The sequence below is a fragment of the Capra hircus genome, chromosome 23, assembly GCF_001704415.2.
Source record: "Capra hircus breed San Clemente chromosome 23, ASM170441v1, whole genome shotgun sequence".
Classification (NCBI taxonomy): Eukaryota; Metazoa; Chordata; class Mammalia; order Artiodactyla; family Bovidae; genus Capra; species Capra hircus.
The window spans coordinates 40,160,533-40,177,211 of NC_030830.1; the positions used below are offsets into that span (position 1 = coordinate 40,160,533).

Consider the following 16,679-nt stretch of genomic DNA (forward strand, 5'->3'; position numbering starts at 1 on the left):
TCTGGGATTGGGCAATTAAATTCCTTAATGTTCACAATACACAGTAGCAAGCTAAAGGCATGGATGGGTCCTGCAATAAAGAAAACTCTTTCCCTTGGTTGAATTTGCTTTTTCCCAAATTGAGGCTTTCAAACTGTGGTGTTGGAGAAGACTCTTGAGAGTCCCTTGGACCACAAGGAGATCAAACCAGTCGATCCTAAAGGAAATCAATCCTGAATATGCATTGGAAGGACTGATGCTGAAGCTGAAGCTCCAATACTATGGGCACCTGATGCGAAAAGCTGACACATTGGAAAAGAGCCTGATGCTGGGAAACACAGCAGGCAGGAGGAGAAGGCGATGACAGAGGATGAGATGGTTGGATGGCATCACCGACTCAATGGACATGAGTTTGAGCAAACTCCAAGAGATAGAATGCGAAGGACAGGGAAGCCTGGCGTGCTGTCCACGGGGTCTAAAGAGCTGGACACGACTGAGCGGCTGAACAACAACAATCACGTGTCCAGGTGCAGCTTCCCGCCTGCTGGAGCTCACCCCAGGAGGACCCCTCTGGGCTAGGCCAGCCAGGAAGGGCTTTACTTGAAGGAGAGGGACTGAGAGCAACAAACCAGTGGGAGGCACCCAGGTAAAGCGGACAGTTGAGGTTGGGGGCTCGGAGGATGTGGGCTGAGCTGGAATGAAGACCCCAAGAGAAGCTATGGAAGCTAAACTGGGGCCCTGACTCTGGTGCCCCACAGCTGCACAGCAGCTGGGTGTCCCTGGGCAGGCCACCTCCCTCCTCTGTGTCTCAGTACCACTGTGAGACGAGGCCCTATTCCCTAGAGCTGCTGAGGCTGTAAGTGGGTCGTTAGGTTGGTTTCTAGAACTCAAACAGCCTAATGCTTCCAACACCCAGACTGAGTCTCTAAAGACCATTCCCCAGTAAATGGGTCCACAGGGAAAAGACAACCCATAGAAACGGGGAAAAAATATTTGCAAATCATCTATATGACAAGGGTCCAGTATCTGAATACATAAAGAACTCTAAAAACTCAACAATAAAAAGAAAATTTACCCGATTTAAAAATGGGCAAGGGTATGAAAAGACATTTCTCCAAAGAAGATACAAAAGTCCAGTAAGCACAGGAAAAGACGCTCAGTATTATCAGTCATTAGAGAATGTAAATCAGGCCCACATTAAGGTGTTACTTCCTATGCACTAGGGTGGCTATGATTGGGAAAAAAAAAAAAAAGGACAATAACAAGCGTTGGTGAAAATGAAGAGTAACTGGAACTTTCATACGTTGCATGGAGGGAATGTCTATGTCTAGAAACAGTCTGGCAACTCCTCAAAAAATTAAATATACAGTTACCACATGATCCAACAATTCCATTCCTGAGTATATATCCAAGAAAAATGAAAACATTTCTACATAAAAGCTTGTACATAAATGCTCATAGAAGCATTATTAGTAATAATCAAACAGTGAAAACAACTTAAATGTCCATCAGTGACCGAATGTGTAAACAAAAATGTAATCCACACAATGGAATATTATGCAGTCACAAAAAGGAATAGAGTACTGTTCAGCTCATTTCAGTCGCTCAGTCGGGTCGGACTCTTTGCGATCCCATGGACTGCAGCACGCCAGGCCTTCCTGTCCATCACCAACTCCCGGAGTTTACTCAAACTCATGTCTGTTGAGTCAGTGATGCCATCCAACCATCTCATCCTTTGTCGTCCCCTTCTCCGGCCTTCAAGCTTTCCCAGCATCAGGGTCTTTTCAAATGAGTCAGTTCTTCGCATCAGGTGGCCAAAGTATTGGAGTTTCAGCTTCAGCATCAGTCCGTCCAAATGAGTATTCAGGGCTGATTTCCTTTAGGATGGACTGGTTGGATCTCCTTGCAGTCCAAGGGACTCTCAAGAGTCTTTTCCAACACCACAGTTCAAAAGCATCAAATTCTTCAGTGCTCAGCTTTCTGTATAGTCCAATGCTCACATCCGTACATGACTACATATACTGTTATATGCTACATATAACATGGATGAACCTTATAAATATTGTGCTAAGTTAAAGGAGCCAGGCACAAAAGATATAATTCACTTATATGAAATGTCCAGAATAGACAAATTGATAAGAGACAGAGAACAGATGGGTGGCTGCCAGTAGCTTGAGGAAGCGGGAATTGAGCAGTGCCTGCTAATGGGTTTCTTTTTGGAGAGATGAAGATATTCTGGAGTTAGATAGTGGTGGTGATTGTGATAGTGGTGATTAGAAGCAGTGATTCACAACTTTGTGAATGTGCTAAAAGCTGCTGAATTATACATTTTAAGAAGGTGAAAATTATGGTGTATGAATTATATCTCAAATTTGTAAATGAATACGTATGTATTGGGTTGGCCAAAAAGTTTGTTCAGGTTCTTCTGTAAGATGTTATGGAAAAACTTGAACGAGCTTTTTGGCCAGCCCAATATAATTGTATGTATATCTCCATGTATACTGTGTTTTCTGGGTCCTCAGAAATGCAATCAGTCATTTCTCCAGATCTCTGAGCCCCTCCCACGCCTCCTTGGACCCCCTGCCTGCCCCACCCACAGGTTGCATTGCTCAGCTGAGCTGGGCAGTGATGGGTGGAGTGCTGTGGTCCACAGGGAGACCTGCGTTCCCAGCAGCGGCTGGGGGGCAGGAGAGCCCTGAGAGCTGAGGCTGTCCCACCTCTGCTGCAAGTGAAAGCCAGCTTTCCATCACATTTTTCTCCCCCACCAGACGGTGAGTTTTCTAATTTGATCACTTTGTTTTCCAGACTTCTATAAAGAAATTTTCCTCTTCACCTATTTTATTATTCTGAAATCTGGCATATATAGTAGGATAAAGGCTTGATTCCTTCCCTTGATCGTTTTTCTAGAGAAATGAGTTGGTGCTCTAGCAACCTCTAAAGGTGACCAATGAGTACTTTTTCTAGTTTTAAAATATTTAAGTATATAAAATAGGTTATACATTTTAACAAGTTAATATAAAACCAACTATTCAGTTCAGTCATTCAGTTGCATCTGACTCTTTGCGACCCCATGGACTGCAGCACACCAGGCCTCCGTGTCCATGGCCAATTCCCAGAGCTTACTCAAACTCATGTCCATTGAGTCGGTGATGCCATCCAACCATCTCATCCCCTGTCATCCCCTTCTCCTCCTGCCTTCAATCTTTCCCAGCATCAGGGTCTTTTCAAATGAGTCAGTTCTTCGCATCAGGTGGCCAAAGTATTGGAGTTTCAGCTTCAGCTTCAGTCCTTCCAATGAATATTCAGGACTGATTTCCTTTAGGATGGACTGGTTAGATCTCCTTGCTGTCCAAGAGCCTTCTCCAACACCACAGTTCAAAAGCATCAAATTCTTTGGTGCTCAGCTTTCTTTATAGTTCAACTCTCACATCCATACATGACCACTGGAAAAATGATAGCTTTGACTAGATGGGCCTTTTTGTTGGCAAAGTAATGTCTCTGCTTTTTAATATGCTGTCTACATTGGTCATAACTTTATAGAAGAAAAGCTATAAAGCCAACAGCCACCATTAATATAAAGTCACCACAATCTAGGTCAAAAACAGAGAGCTGCCAGGGCTCCAAAAGACCCCCATGGACGCTTCCCTACCACAAGCCCTTCTTGTGGGTTTGTGGGAGAGCCTGGGGGGACCAACCATTCTAAATAGCTGGGGTTATTAGCTGCTTTGTTTTGGGTTTGACCACAAAGTATGCATCCAAAACCAAATAGTTCTGTCTCTTCTTGAATTTTAATTAATGGAATGATGTATTATTTTATTCCTGTCTTTTTTGTTTTGTTTCCAAAATCAACATTTTCTTTTCATTATGCAACTAGATTATTCTTTGCAGCAGTAGTCCCTTAGTTTTTTTTTTTTTAATCTTTGCACAGTGTTCTGATATGTGAATGTATCGCGATTTACTTATCCAGTTTACTGTTTGTAGACATCAATGTTGTTTTCTTGTGAAAAATGATGCTTGGAATATTCTCATCCATGTCTTTGGGTAAAAATATGCATGCGTTCTGCAAGGTGGATTCCCAGGAGCGGAGCTGCTGGATTGCCGGGAATGTTTGCTAGCATTGCTAGATAGTGCAGCTCACAAGCAGTGTGTGCAGGAGCCCAGGCTCCCTGTTTTTGCAGACAGTTGGTTATTAGCAGACTTTTCTGTTGTTCGGAGTTTGTATTTTTTTTAACGTTTTGATCATCATCATGGATTTTTGTAAATTTGATGAGTCCCAGTCCTTCAGTCATTCTCGGTGATGCTCAGATTGTCCTCTCTTTGGTCAGTGGGAACCTCCCGAAGTTGACTCTGGGATCATTCATATGGTTTTGGAAGTGTCCTTGCTTCCTGGAATGGCGTTTTACAGCTCCTCAGAGCTGCAATCAGTCATTTCTCCAAAGAGCGAGAGGAGCAGGGGGCAGGCAACTCCGATCTCTGGAGCTGATGCAGGCTGCGGTGCTCACCTCCCCCCTGTCTACTGTTCCAAGGCAGTCTAGAGGGGTCCCTCCCCACCCTTACCCTCCTTGGGTGGAAATGTTGTAACTTGATTTCTCCCTGCTGGGCTTCTCTTGGCCCTGTGTGGGGAAGCGTGAGCAGGGAAGGAAGCCTGCTCTGATCTGCCCCCCGCCCCCTACTCTGTCCAGGGGCGCCTGAGCCAGCTTTGCAGCTTACTAGGGCCAGCTGGTGTGAGAGCAGAGGGGCCCCCAATGCCCAGGCCCAGCTGGAGCTGCCAGAAGGTCCCACCCAGCCAGCTGGGGCCAGTGACAAAAGTAGTGAGAAGGGGTGTGGAGGCAGGGATCCTGGGCCCCGGAGGGTGGGGAGGCCTCCCATCAGAAGCGCCCCACCTGGGGCAGGGCCAAGTGGGGCAGGCAAGACAGCAGCCGGTCACCCAACACCCGGTGAGCAGGCGGCAGCGGCAGCCTGGCGTCCATAGCCCGGTGTCCGATGGAGCTGCTGATAGAGGTGACACCAGATATCCTGCTGTGGGGGAGGCGGGGGGGAAGGGGCAGGGGAGGCAGGAGCGAAGAGAGCCGTGCTCAGGGGGGGTTTGCATCCCAGCTCCTGGAAGGACCTGGGCTTGGAGCCTTAGGGCCCTCTGCAGCTTCAGCTTGCCCATACAAAAACGGGGTGCTGGGAAGGTGAAGCAAGCTCATCAACACAACGAGCCTGGCACGGTGCCCAGCACACAGGAAGGGCTCCACAAACATCACACGTTCTCATTACTGAAGTCGGGGTTACTGAGGGCTCAGCAGGGGTCAGCAGGGTGGGGGGCTCAGCTAAATGCAGGAAGAGGCACAGAGTGAAAGCTCCAGGGGGCAAGGACGGGGTGGGTTTCATTCACCACTGCATGGTCGGTGCCCCGTTCAATCTGGGCACACAGCACTCCATACATATTTGTTGAAGGAATACGTGAGAGTAAAGGAGTGACCCGGTAGCCACTAAGACACTTTATCCACTAACGAGGGCATCCCAAGTGAGAATCCGAAAGCGAATCCCAGGTCTACCCCGATGGCTGTGCAACCCCAGGCAAGTCATCCCCATCCCAACCTCAGCTTCCTTACTTATCAAAAGAGCAATAACGGTAACTAATAAGTGCCTTCCTCATCAGCTCATGGCAGGGCTCAAAGCAGAAACTGGATGTGAAGTGAGGGTGGAGCTGTCAGAGCCCTTTATCGATGGGGTACCCACCCCTGCGCCACTGCAGGTGGCTTACAGATGCCCCCTTCTCCAGAGAGTTGTTATTTTTTATTGTAGTTGATTTTCAATATTAGTTTCAGGTGTACAGCATAGGGTTTCAGTATTCACACAATTTATACTCCATTAAAAGATATATCCAGATAATGGCTGTAATTCTCTGTGCTATATGCTTGTGCTTATCTATTTTATACATAGCAATCTTTATCTCTTAACCCCGTGCCCCTCTCTTGCCCCTCCCCATCCCGCACAAACTCGAGAGCACACACACACACACACACACACACACACACACACACACTCACGCTCATTTGGTAACCACTAGTTTCCCCTCTACATCTGTGAGTCTGTTTCTGTTTTCCTTATACATCTGTCTGTTTTCCACATGTAAGTGATTCTATACAGTATTTGTCTTTCTGACTTTATTTCACAAACCATAATGTTCTCTAGGTTCATCCACGTGGCTGCAAGTGGCAGAGTTTCATTCTCTTCTGTGGCTAATACTCCAGTGTGTCTGGGTGTGTGTTTGTGCATGTGTGTGTGTTGACACACTACATCTTCCTTAGCCATCTGCTGATGGGCACCTGGGTGGCTTCCATATTTTGGCTGTGGTAAGTAATGCTGCTAGGAAAACTGGGGTGTGTGTGGCTTTTTGAACTGGTGTTTGGACCGCAGCTTTAGGTGGGCAGCCTCAGCTAGGGGTGTTTTGGAGGTCACGCTCTCCCCTAGGCCTGAGAAGAGGCTCCAAAGGCCTAGCCCCTTGCCTCAAAGGAGGATAGCCCTGCACTTACTGCTCCCATTCCAAGGCTTCCTACGGGACCGGAGCGGGACTCAGCTCAAAGCACCTTTCCCCGGCTCCTTCCCGACCCCATCAGACGCCCTCTCTCTCTCTCCCTCCTGTGCATACGCCTGGAGGAAACCACAGTCCAAGAATCTCCTTCTTAGGTACAGCTTCCAGGGACTCTGACCTAAGACAGGAAGTATTTTATAAACTCGGAAGTGCCCCACACAAGTCCAGGGTTGTTTTGCTTTCCAGAAAATGCTGGAAGGAGATGAGCTGACAGGCAGGGAATATGAGGCGGAGGAGGTCTGCTCCTTGGGCAGAGTCGCGCTGCCCTGCTCGCAGGGAACTCACAGGCAGATAGGGGAGACAGCCCAGAAACAAGACGAATACGAGGGATGCCTGAGTGCGATGAAGGAAAACAGAGCAAGGTCGGCGGTGGAGAAGGACAGGGGCTGTCTTAGGTGCTCTGGGATGGCCTCTCTGAGGAGGTGACGTGGGCAGAGATGTGGACCTCTGTGGCCAGGCACAAGAGCAGAGCAAAGGCCCTGAGGCAGGAGGATATCTGATATGCCTGGGAAATGGCCAGGAGCCCAGCGAAGAGGGGAAGGCATGAGATGAGGTCGGCAGGACCTGACAGCCAAATCACACAGGGCCCTGCAGGCCGCTAGAGGACTCTTTACAGGACTTGAGATTTTATTCCAAGTAAGAGGGAGCCAGTGAAGTTTTGAGCAGAGGAGGAAGATGATCTCATTTAGGTTTTAAAAGGATCTCTCTGGCTGCTGGGGCAAGGGGGATGCAGGGAGACCGGGGAGAGGCTGCTGCAGTAATCTGGGAGAGTGATGGAGGGGCTCAGAGGCGGGGGAGCAGTGTAGGTGGTGAGAAGCTGTGGGACTCTGCGGATCTTGACGACAGAGCCCGGTGACTGCACGAGGAGGGCTCAGAAGATGAACTCAACTACCAAGTTACACAGGGGACTGAGGAACATGTTAAGCTACACCACAGGGATGCAACCCACAAAATCCACACTGCGGGAAATCCTACAAGACAAATAGCCCAGCTTCTCCAATGAGTAAATTGCCAAGGACAAAGAAAAAGATGGAGGGGGGAAGTATGGATTAAAAGAGACCAAGGCTTATCCGCCAGTCACAATGTGTGTGGGTCTTACTTGGATCTTGAGTCAAACCAGATGTGAAAAATAAAAAAAAAAAAGACGTCTGACAACGAGGAATGTGAATGCTGAGTGGACATTTGACGATATAAAGAAAAAGATTTCTTCTTAAGTGTGATGATGTTAGGAAAAATCCTTATCTTTTAGAGACACAGCTTGATAGACTTGTGATGAAATCATGCCTGGGATTTGCTTTGAATTATTATGGAGGGGAGGGGCACAGAACTGAAACATGAGTTTGGCCATGAGTTGACAGTATTTGAAGCTGAATGTTAGGGACAATGACGGTTCATTATACTATTCTACTTTTGGAAATGCTTATATTTTTCCATGATAAAAAGTTTAAAAAGAAAAGGGATGAAAAGTCCAAGGGGAGGTGCTGAACAGCATAAGGCCCCTCCATACGTGTCAGGCCTGAACCTCAGCAGGGGCGTCCCAAAGCCCAGCCCTTGCCCCATCCCACTTCGGCGGCCTTTCTGCTCTGGAGGTCAGTCAAGGCTGGACCCAGGCAGGTGAGGGATAGAATGTGTGGCCCAGAGAAAGCCCAGGTGGGACAGAGTAGGGCTGGGGCAGCTGGGCCTCTGCCAGACCCTGCAAGGAGCGGGGAGAGCCCTGGGCCACCTGTCCCAGCCAGTCCCGTGAGGCCGATCACCTGCACGATCCAGCCCCTGGCTCTCCTACCAGCCTCATCTGCTTCTTCCTCTGAGCTCCTGAACTGATTTCCTCCCCCGCCCCTGTGCCCAGTTCTCAGAATCTACCATCCTTCCCTTCCAGGTCTGCTTCTACAGAAGACCATCCACAGTCAATCATCCCCAGCCTTTGGGAGCACAGCTGCAAAGGACTCTCTTCACTGGGAGGAGGGGTCATCTCTGCATCCAGACTGCATAGGTGTGAATCCTCCCTCAGCCACTCACCTGCGAGCGTGACCTCAGGCAAGTCACTTGACCTCCGTTCCCACCTTTGTAAAATGGGATGACCTCATAACGTTACTGAGAAGACTAAATGAGTTAATAAATGTGGACAACCAGAACAGCGCCTGGCCTATGTCAGAGGCCCTCAGACCCCCTCAGGACCCCTGGCACTGCTCTTCAGGGCCTGCCTCACTTCTCCATGCTCTCCTGACACCACAGTTACCTCCTCTCCCATCCCAGCAGGTTTCTTTTTTTTTAACTTTCCATATTTTATTTATTTCTGTCACACTGCATAGCATGCTGGATCTTAGCTCCCTAACCAGGGATCAAACCTGTGCCCCTGCAATGAGTGGAAGCACGTATTCTCAACCACTGGACAACCGGTGAAGGGCCCAGCAGGTTTTGTCCACCCGAGGATTGGAAGGAGGAAGGAGAGGAGACACAAGCCCATGAGGAGACCAGTTAGAAACCAGTCACAGGTGAAAGCAACCTAGATGTCCATTGACAGATGAGTGGGTAAAGAAGTTGTGATATATATATACCATGGAATATTACTCAGCTATAAAAAGGAATAGCTTCCCTGGTGGCTCAGATGGTAAAGCGTCTGCCTGCAATGCGGGAGACCCGGGTTCGATTCCTGGGTTGGGAAGATCCCCTGGAGAAGGAAATGGCAATCCACTCCAGCACTCTTGCCTGGAAAATCCCATGGATGGAGGAGCCTGATAGGCTACAGTCCATGGGGTGGCAAAGAGTCGAACACGACTGAGCAACTTCAATTTCTGGAATGCGTCTGAGTCAATTCTAATGAGGTGGATGAAGCTAGAGCCTGTCACACAGGAAGTCAGAAAGAGAAGAACAGATGCCGTGTATCAGCACATGTAGATGGGGTCCAGAAAGACGACGCTGAGGAACCTATTTGCAGGGCAGCAAGGGAGGCAGAGACAGACCACACTCGTGAGCACAGTGGGGGAGGGAGGGGGCGGGGCAGATGGAGAGAGGGGCATGGAAACACGCACGTCACCACACGGAAGACAGAGAGCCAGTGAGAAGACGCTGTGCGGCTCAGGGAACGCAAATGGTGCTCCACAACAACCCAGAGGGGTGCGAAGAGGTGGGCAGGGGAAGCGAGGTTCAAGAGGGAGAGGATATATGTATACCTATGGCTGACTCGTGTTGATGTACGGCAGAGACCAACACAATGTTGTAAAGCAATCATCTTTCCATTAAAAATAAATAAATAAATGAGTAAAAACAAAACCAGTTACAAATAAAAACTCTTCAGACCAAAAGGAAGCAGCATCTGACTCCAAAGGCATCAAATTTGCATTGGAGGGGGGAGTGTAATTTAAATGCTCATTTTTTTTGAGACTTCTAAGGAAAATCCCAGGTATTATGGTGCAGTTTATGTTTCGTAAATTATGTTTTATAGAAGTAATGACAACTGTGGTATAAATGCAAAGAGCACAGGGTGCTAAAAAGCAACCATTGGCCTTCTCGCCTGGCACTTGACCCCCCAGTACTTGCCCAAGAGATAAACCATCGGATGTGCAGCTTTGGGGTCACTGTTATGCAAATATGCACACAAGATACATACGTATGTTTTATTTTTGGCCGAGTCGCATGGCTTTGGGATCATCTAAAGGTGCCCCCCGGCAGTGGAAGCACAGAGTCCTAACCACTGGACCATCAGCCAAGTCCCCCTATGCATTTTTTGAATGGCTCATACCACACACGTTGTTCTACAAAGCCGTTTGCTTTGCCTCGCCAATACAGTCTGACCACCTTTCCACCCTCATACTGAGCTCTGTCCAGTTCTTTTCTCTGGGTCTTCAGCACCTAAAACAGCGCCCGGCACACAGAAGACATTCAGTCCACATTCATTGACCAAATGACAGAAAAAATAGCTACCAAAACTCACAGCATCTCCTCATGTCCCAATTATGTCACCAACCCTCCTGATGGACTTAGCTTTGCCACATGGACCATTCCACCCAGCTCTGCATGCCAAGAGGGCGCCTATAGGAGAAGCCCTGGGGCACGGAATTGCCCCATTAAAACCTCACCCGTGTATTCTATTGCACGAACAATTGATTGAATCACAGTATATTTCAACAACAGTTTCTGAAACATAGCAAGCTCTCAGCAAGTACTTGCTATTATTATTTATAAACATACAAATATTTCCATATTTCCTAATTTATACCTTCTCTTTCCTAGAACTGTTTATTTGCATTTCTCTTGTTTTTCCTTTTTTTAAATTTGCTGCAGTGGGCCTTGGTTGTGTCACGTGAGATCTTTCAGTGCGGTGCTCGGACTCTCTCGTGGAACACGGGCTCGGTAGTTACGGAACGTGTGCTTAGTTGCTCTGCTGCACGTAGGGTCTTAGTTCCCTGCCCAGGGATAGAACTCAATTCCCTGCACTGCAAGGTGGATTCCTCACCACTGGGCCACCAGGAAAGTCTCTCTCTTCTTATTTTAACGTAAAAATTCTAGAACTATGTGTATTTGAAAGAATAAACGCTGGCTTTAAAAAAGCTTGCAGCTATTGCCCAAAAGAGGTCGAGCCAACCTCAGCTGATGGGAGAGTTCCAGTTTCCCACACCCTCTGCCACCTAAGAGCTTTCTTATGATGAAGACTTTTATTTCTCAAATGGATTCTTCTTCTTTAGTGACCCCACTTTCGATCATCAGACCTCCTGAATAAATAATAGGATGGATCGTTTTATTTCTAACAGCACTAGGGAACCAAAATTCACAAATGGACAATTACTTTCTAGACAGCGAACAGAAACAAATGCAAAAATTTTTTCAATGGACATCTTAATTTTTTCAAACTGTCAACTTCAAACAAGTGTCCCTCAATACAAAACAAGAGAAAACTAGGAGCACTAAGCTCCCTCCCCGCCTCTCTCCCCTTCTCTCCCCCCACACCTCAGCCCAGATTTAACAAATGAAAATACAGGACACTAAGTTAAATCTGACGTTCAGATAAACAACATACAAAATTTTTAGCACCAGTATGTCCCATGCAATATTTGGGACATACATACACCAAAAAACAAACAAACCAAAGCTAACCAAATGTGTTGTTTCATCTGAAAGTCAGATTTAACTGGGCATCCTAGAGTTTATTTGGCAAGTAGACCACAGCTCCTACCCAGTGTCTAAAGATCGAGTGATTTTTAAATAGGAGCCAAGACCCTCTTCGCCCTCGCAGTCGTTAGTCAACCTGCTACCCCAAGCCTGAGGTCTGCACAGGCATCCACCCCACCCTTACAGAAATGCTCCCCACCCAGAGACGCCCCACCAACTTCCCTAGGATTAGAGTCCCTGTCCCCCAGAGCCATCTGGGGTTAGGTTCCTGCTGATGTTTTCCCTTCAGCCTGTCTCACACCTTCCCATCCATCCTTTCTGTCAGGGGTGCTGGCAGTCCCTTCGGGATGGTGGCTGCTTTGGAGCCACCTGCCTAAGGGCACGTCCTGAGCCATACCCAGTGTCAGAGGGATGCAGAGGTCCTCAGGCCCTGCCATTCCACAGCAACTCTGAAGGGCCCCTGCAGCTCCAGAGCGCCCAAGCCGTGGAGGGGCTCTCTGCTGGGCCTGCATCAGAGCTCCACTTTTAAGTCTATTTTTTACTCATTCATTGTGGCTGTGCTACACAGCATGCGTGATCCACCTTAGTTTCTGGACGAGGGATCGAACCCGTGCCCCCTGCAGTGGAAGCGGGGAGTCCCAACCACTGGACCACCAGGGAATTCCCAGAGTTCCGCTTCTCTCTCCACTCACCCTGCTTCCTTGCCCTGCAGTCCACAGGCCGGGAATCATTCCCCTGTCCACCCCACCAGATCTGTCCCCACCTCCCTGCCCCAGTCCACAGGCCCCTGACCGGAAACCAGCCACTAAGTGTCCACAGTGGGTCGGTCTGGAGCTGGCTAATATATCTTTTTTTAATTTGGGCTTTCCAGTATATTCTAGATTTTTCCACACAGGTACATATTACTTTAGTAATACAATAATAAAAATAATAATAAAAGCTTTTTTTTTCTTTAAGAAAAATGTAAAACCAACCCAGTAGCCCTCCTCCTCTCTGACCTGCCCACTCCTCCCCCATCCCTCCCACCTGCTTCCCCAGGGAGGTCTCCCTGCGAATCAGCGAACTCCCACCCCAAATGCCTCCTCAGTCCTGCCAGACCCACAGGCGGTTTCACTTCTCCACCGAAGGCTTTCTGCCACCAGCTCATCCTTGCTGGGGGCTATATGCAAATTCTGGAGGGGTCCTCAGTGCTGGTTGGGAGCAGGAGGCTAAGTCCTGAGATTGGAGAGAAAGTGTAAGAGGGGAACCAGCATTTGCTAACTCCGTGGGGTCCTCTGCACCAGGCTCTGGGGGCCATGGGAACAGGACATTGCCTCTGAGGGCTCCACAGCTGGTGGGGCAATGGAAAGCCAGAGAGGACACTGTGTGAGGTGAAGTGGTCCAGGTGTGGGGAGGAGGAATTCAAGGAAGCTTCTGGAAGATGGAAAAGTCTCAGCAGATCCCTGAGGTGAGAAGGACCGGGTAGGGAGGCGGGAGGGGGCCCGGCTCTAGCAAGGGGATCAGTCTGTGCACAGGCCTGCAGGTGAGAGGAGGGTGGTTTATTTGAGGAACTGAAAGCAGTTCAGAGCAGCTGGAGGGCAGAGGACGGAGAGGAAGCCCAAGCCCGGGGAGGGCAGCGGGGCCACAGGAGGGAGACTGCGCTCTGTCCTCAAAGAAACAGGGAGCCATCGACGGATGCAGAGCAGGGGAGGGACAGACTCAGGCGGGCGTCCTATAAACGGCTCTGTCCACCACACAGCAGGAGCTCAAAGAGTTTTCATCCTGAGCCTCTGAAACCATTACAGTTCCACCTAGTCAAGCACACACTATCTGCCACGTGGGAGTACCTAAAACCTGTGTCTCCATGGAGACGAGCCCCCAGCCCCGAGGTCCACAGCCCTCCTGCTCTTGCATTAGGGAACACATTAGGGAATAATGGACTCTGGAGCCTCGGTTCAAATCCAAGCTCCTCCGGTTTCAAACCATGTAACCTTGGACAGATGACCTCTCAGTGCCTCAGTCTCCTCATGTGTAAAATGGGGATAATAATAGCATCCAATTGGGTTGAAGTGAAGATTGAGTGACTCAGTACAGAAAAAGTGGCTGCCTCCTGGCTCCTGGCAGATGCTGTGCACTGCTGGTTTCTTTTCTGCATCCCTGGGCCAACCACTTGCAGGCACTAACCAAACTATCCTCCATATCCTCTCCCAGCCCTGAACATCGCACCCTTCCTTTCTCCATCACTGGGGGTGGGACAGAGCCAGACGGGATTGAGGACAACCCACTGACCTGGGCCTGGGGCCTCGCCCCAGCTCCCTCGAGTGCCGTGGACAGAACATTGGACTTGGAGCCAGGAACTGTGTGCTGGGCTGGGCTCTGCCGCTGACCCTCAGACTCCTGCTCTGTGAGATGAGGGCAAGGACATCTCGCTGTCTTATCAGCGTGGCTGTCAAAGGAGCAATGAGGGCTGCAGATGCCCTGAGAATGACCATGTCACAGGCACGGCCTTGTGGCTGGACCAGAGCTCGTGCTGGCAGCCTCCTCCTCTGGCCTAAACTGGCTCCTCCACACAATCGTCAGATCTGTTCAGAGCTCGCTGTGAGGATCCCAGAGGCTGAGCATGGCCTGCCTCGAGCCTTCCCAGATGCCCTGATGGTGACCGGGACCCTCCTAAGGGCTGGGACAGAGACAGAGAGCCTGGTATGGGCTCAGCACCCTGGGAGGCAAGTGCCAACCCAGAGGCTTGAGGCAAGTCAGACCTTCACCAGGGCCTTCCAGCAAGCCTGGACCAGCCAGGGACTCAAGCCTGGTGCCCAAAAAGACCCTCTAGAGCCATTAGGACCCCAGTATCTATCTCCAAATGCCGTAGCTGCTCATCACCTCTAGGCCAAGGAAGGGCCAGAATGGGAGAGTCTGTTTTCAGTACCTCTTTGGCCCTGGGGGATGGGAGGAGAGCCCAAGATGGGGCTCACCCCCCTCCTTCAGGGTGCCAGCTATTTCTCAGGGTTCACGTGGATTCATTCACTCATTCCACAAACATGTACTTGGTGCCAGACCCAGGTCAGGTGCAGGGGCGATGACAGATGAATCACACAGACTTCTGTCTTAAAGTACTTCCAGTCTATGGGCCACAGGAGAGGCACAAGGCAGGCTAGGCTGGAGAATGCGGGGCAGGCGGCACGGATCTCACCTGGGATAGCAGGAAGCTACCTGGAGGAGGGCGCGTGAGTGGCTTATGGACCTGTGATGGGAAGGCCGGGTGGGTGACGGATGGAACCTCCAAGACCATTGACAGACAGTTCTGTTTGCACCCTCGCCAGGCCAGAGCCAGGACAACGTGAGTTATTTATGGTTGTGCCCAGAGAAAAGCGGGCACATGTGTCACTGCACGTGGGGTGCAGAGCTGGGCGGTACAGAGTGGGGGGCGGCTTGGGCTTGGAGCTGGGTCGCGGCCAAGCTCTGTGGTTTGCCACTGTGTCCCTCACACCCTGATGACCTTTTAAGCTTTTCAAGGCCTCCCATAAGGCAAAACTAAGGAGGAGAGAGAATTCCAACCAGCAGCAAGTGGCCTGGGGGGTGGGGAAGGGAGCAGGGCCAGATAGACCTTGGCCTCTGCGTCTGTGCGGGCCATTTATCCTCACCTTCTGCTCCTCTCCCGCCTCCCATCTCAGCAGTGGGGAAAGGGGGCAGACAAGACAGAAAAAAATATCTTTCGCTGTAAACCAGACAGGACCGAGGGCGGGCATCAGCTGCTGTATTTCTCCCCAGCCAACTCTGGTCCACAAACAGCCTACGCACCAAGCTGGCATCAGCCTACCCACCCTGTTGGGACCGGAACAAGCCAGGCCAGAGCCTCGGATGGGACCTGGGGCCTGGGTCCCACCTTCCCAAGGCACCTATTTTCTGCGTTTCCCCCCCAACCCCCGCCCCTCGGGTGAAGGCCTCCGCCAGGTCCGTCTCCCAGGGGGCCCAGCTCAGGGACATCCTGACACTGCCCCGGGTGATGCTCAAGAACCCCGGGGCTTGCAAAGCACCCGCGGTCGCGCGCTCACCTCTCTGCAGGTAGCTGTCCGATCCTCCCCCCTGTCCGCCTCTGCGCCCGCCCCCAGCACGCACCCCTAGACTGGAGCGCTCCCTCCCTACCCCGTACCCAAGGGCCAGACCCCTTACCTGGGGGCAGGGGCGCCCGGCACCATCGGCGGCGCCGCGGGGCCAAGCGGGGCGTCTGGGGGGCCCGGCCTCAAGCCCGGTCGACTTCCCGGGGGGCAACAGAGGCTGCGCCGCCGCGTCCCTGCGGACCTTGCCCGGGGCTGCGCGAAGGAGGAAGGTCAGAGCCGAGGAGGAGGGGAGGCGGCGGGCGGAGGCGCGCAGATGGGCGCAGATTAGCGAGGCATTTTTAGCGAGCCAATGGCGGCGCGGCGCCGGGCGGAGCGGTGGCTGCGCAGGTGGAGACGCCGCGCTGCTGAGGCGGCAGCTGCCGGCTTAGGAGGTGCGGGGGGGCGGGCAGCACCCCCAGCGCCCGGGCCGGCGCCCTGCTCCTCCTCCCAGGGGGTGCCCCGCGGCGCCCGGCCGAGGGGCTCTGGCTGCGGCGGGCGGGCGCCGCGAGCGTCTCCCGCGCGCCCTGGTCCTCGGCCCCCTGCGGGAGCCCCGTGGACCCCGGGGCGTCGCTCCCCTCCCCGTCTCCGCCCGTTCCTCACTTTTTTAGGACGTTCCTCCCGCCGCGTTTGTTTCTGGCCTCGCGGAATCCTGCGTCTTCTGGGACAGGCGGGGGCGTGTGTGGTGGGTGTGTGTGGGTGTGTGTGTGTGTGTGGTGTCTGTGTGTGTGTGTGTGTGTGTGTGTGTGTGTGTGTGGGTGTGTGTGTGTGTTGTGTGTGTGTGTGTGGGTGTGTGTGGGTGGGTGGCAAGGGGGTGCTCTGAAGTGAGGACACCTCCTCCCCCAGCACCGCACCCATAACCCCCGCACCCCGCACCAGCTTCTTCCAGAAATGCCCAAACTGGCCCCACGGGGAAGTCACCCAGGCCACCTCCTGAG

The 16,679-nt window shown here is 51.3% G+C and overlaps 1 protein-coding gene across 2 annotated transcripts in view; it reads right to left on the minus strand.

Moving 5' to 3' along the window:
• The window catches only part of PACSIN1 (protein kinase C and casein kinase substrate in neurons 1), a 65,517-nt gene extending 49,398 nt beyond the window's left edge, over positions 1 to 16,119 (minus strand). For both annotated transcript variants that reach the window (XM_018039236.1, XM_018039238.1), the window contains exon 1: positions 15,818 to 16,119. The gene's annotated coding sequence lies outside the window, so the exon portion shown is untranslated. The remainder of the gene's footprint in view (positions 1 to 15,817) is intronic.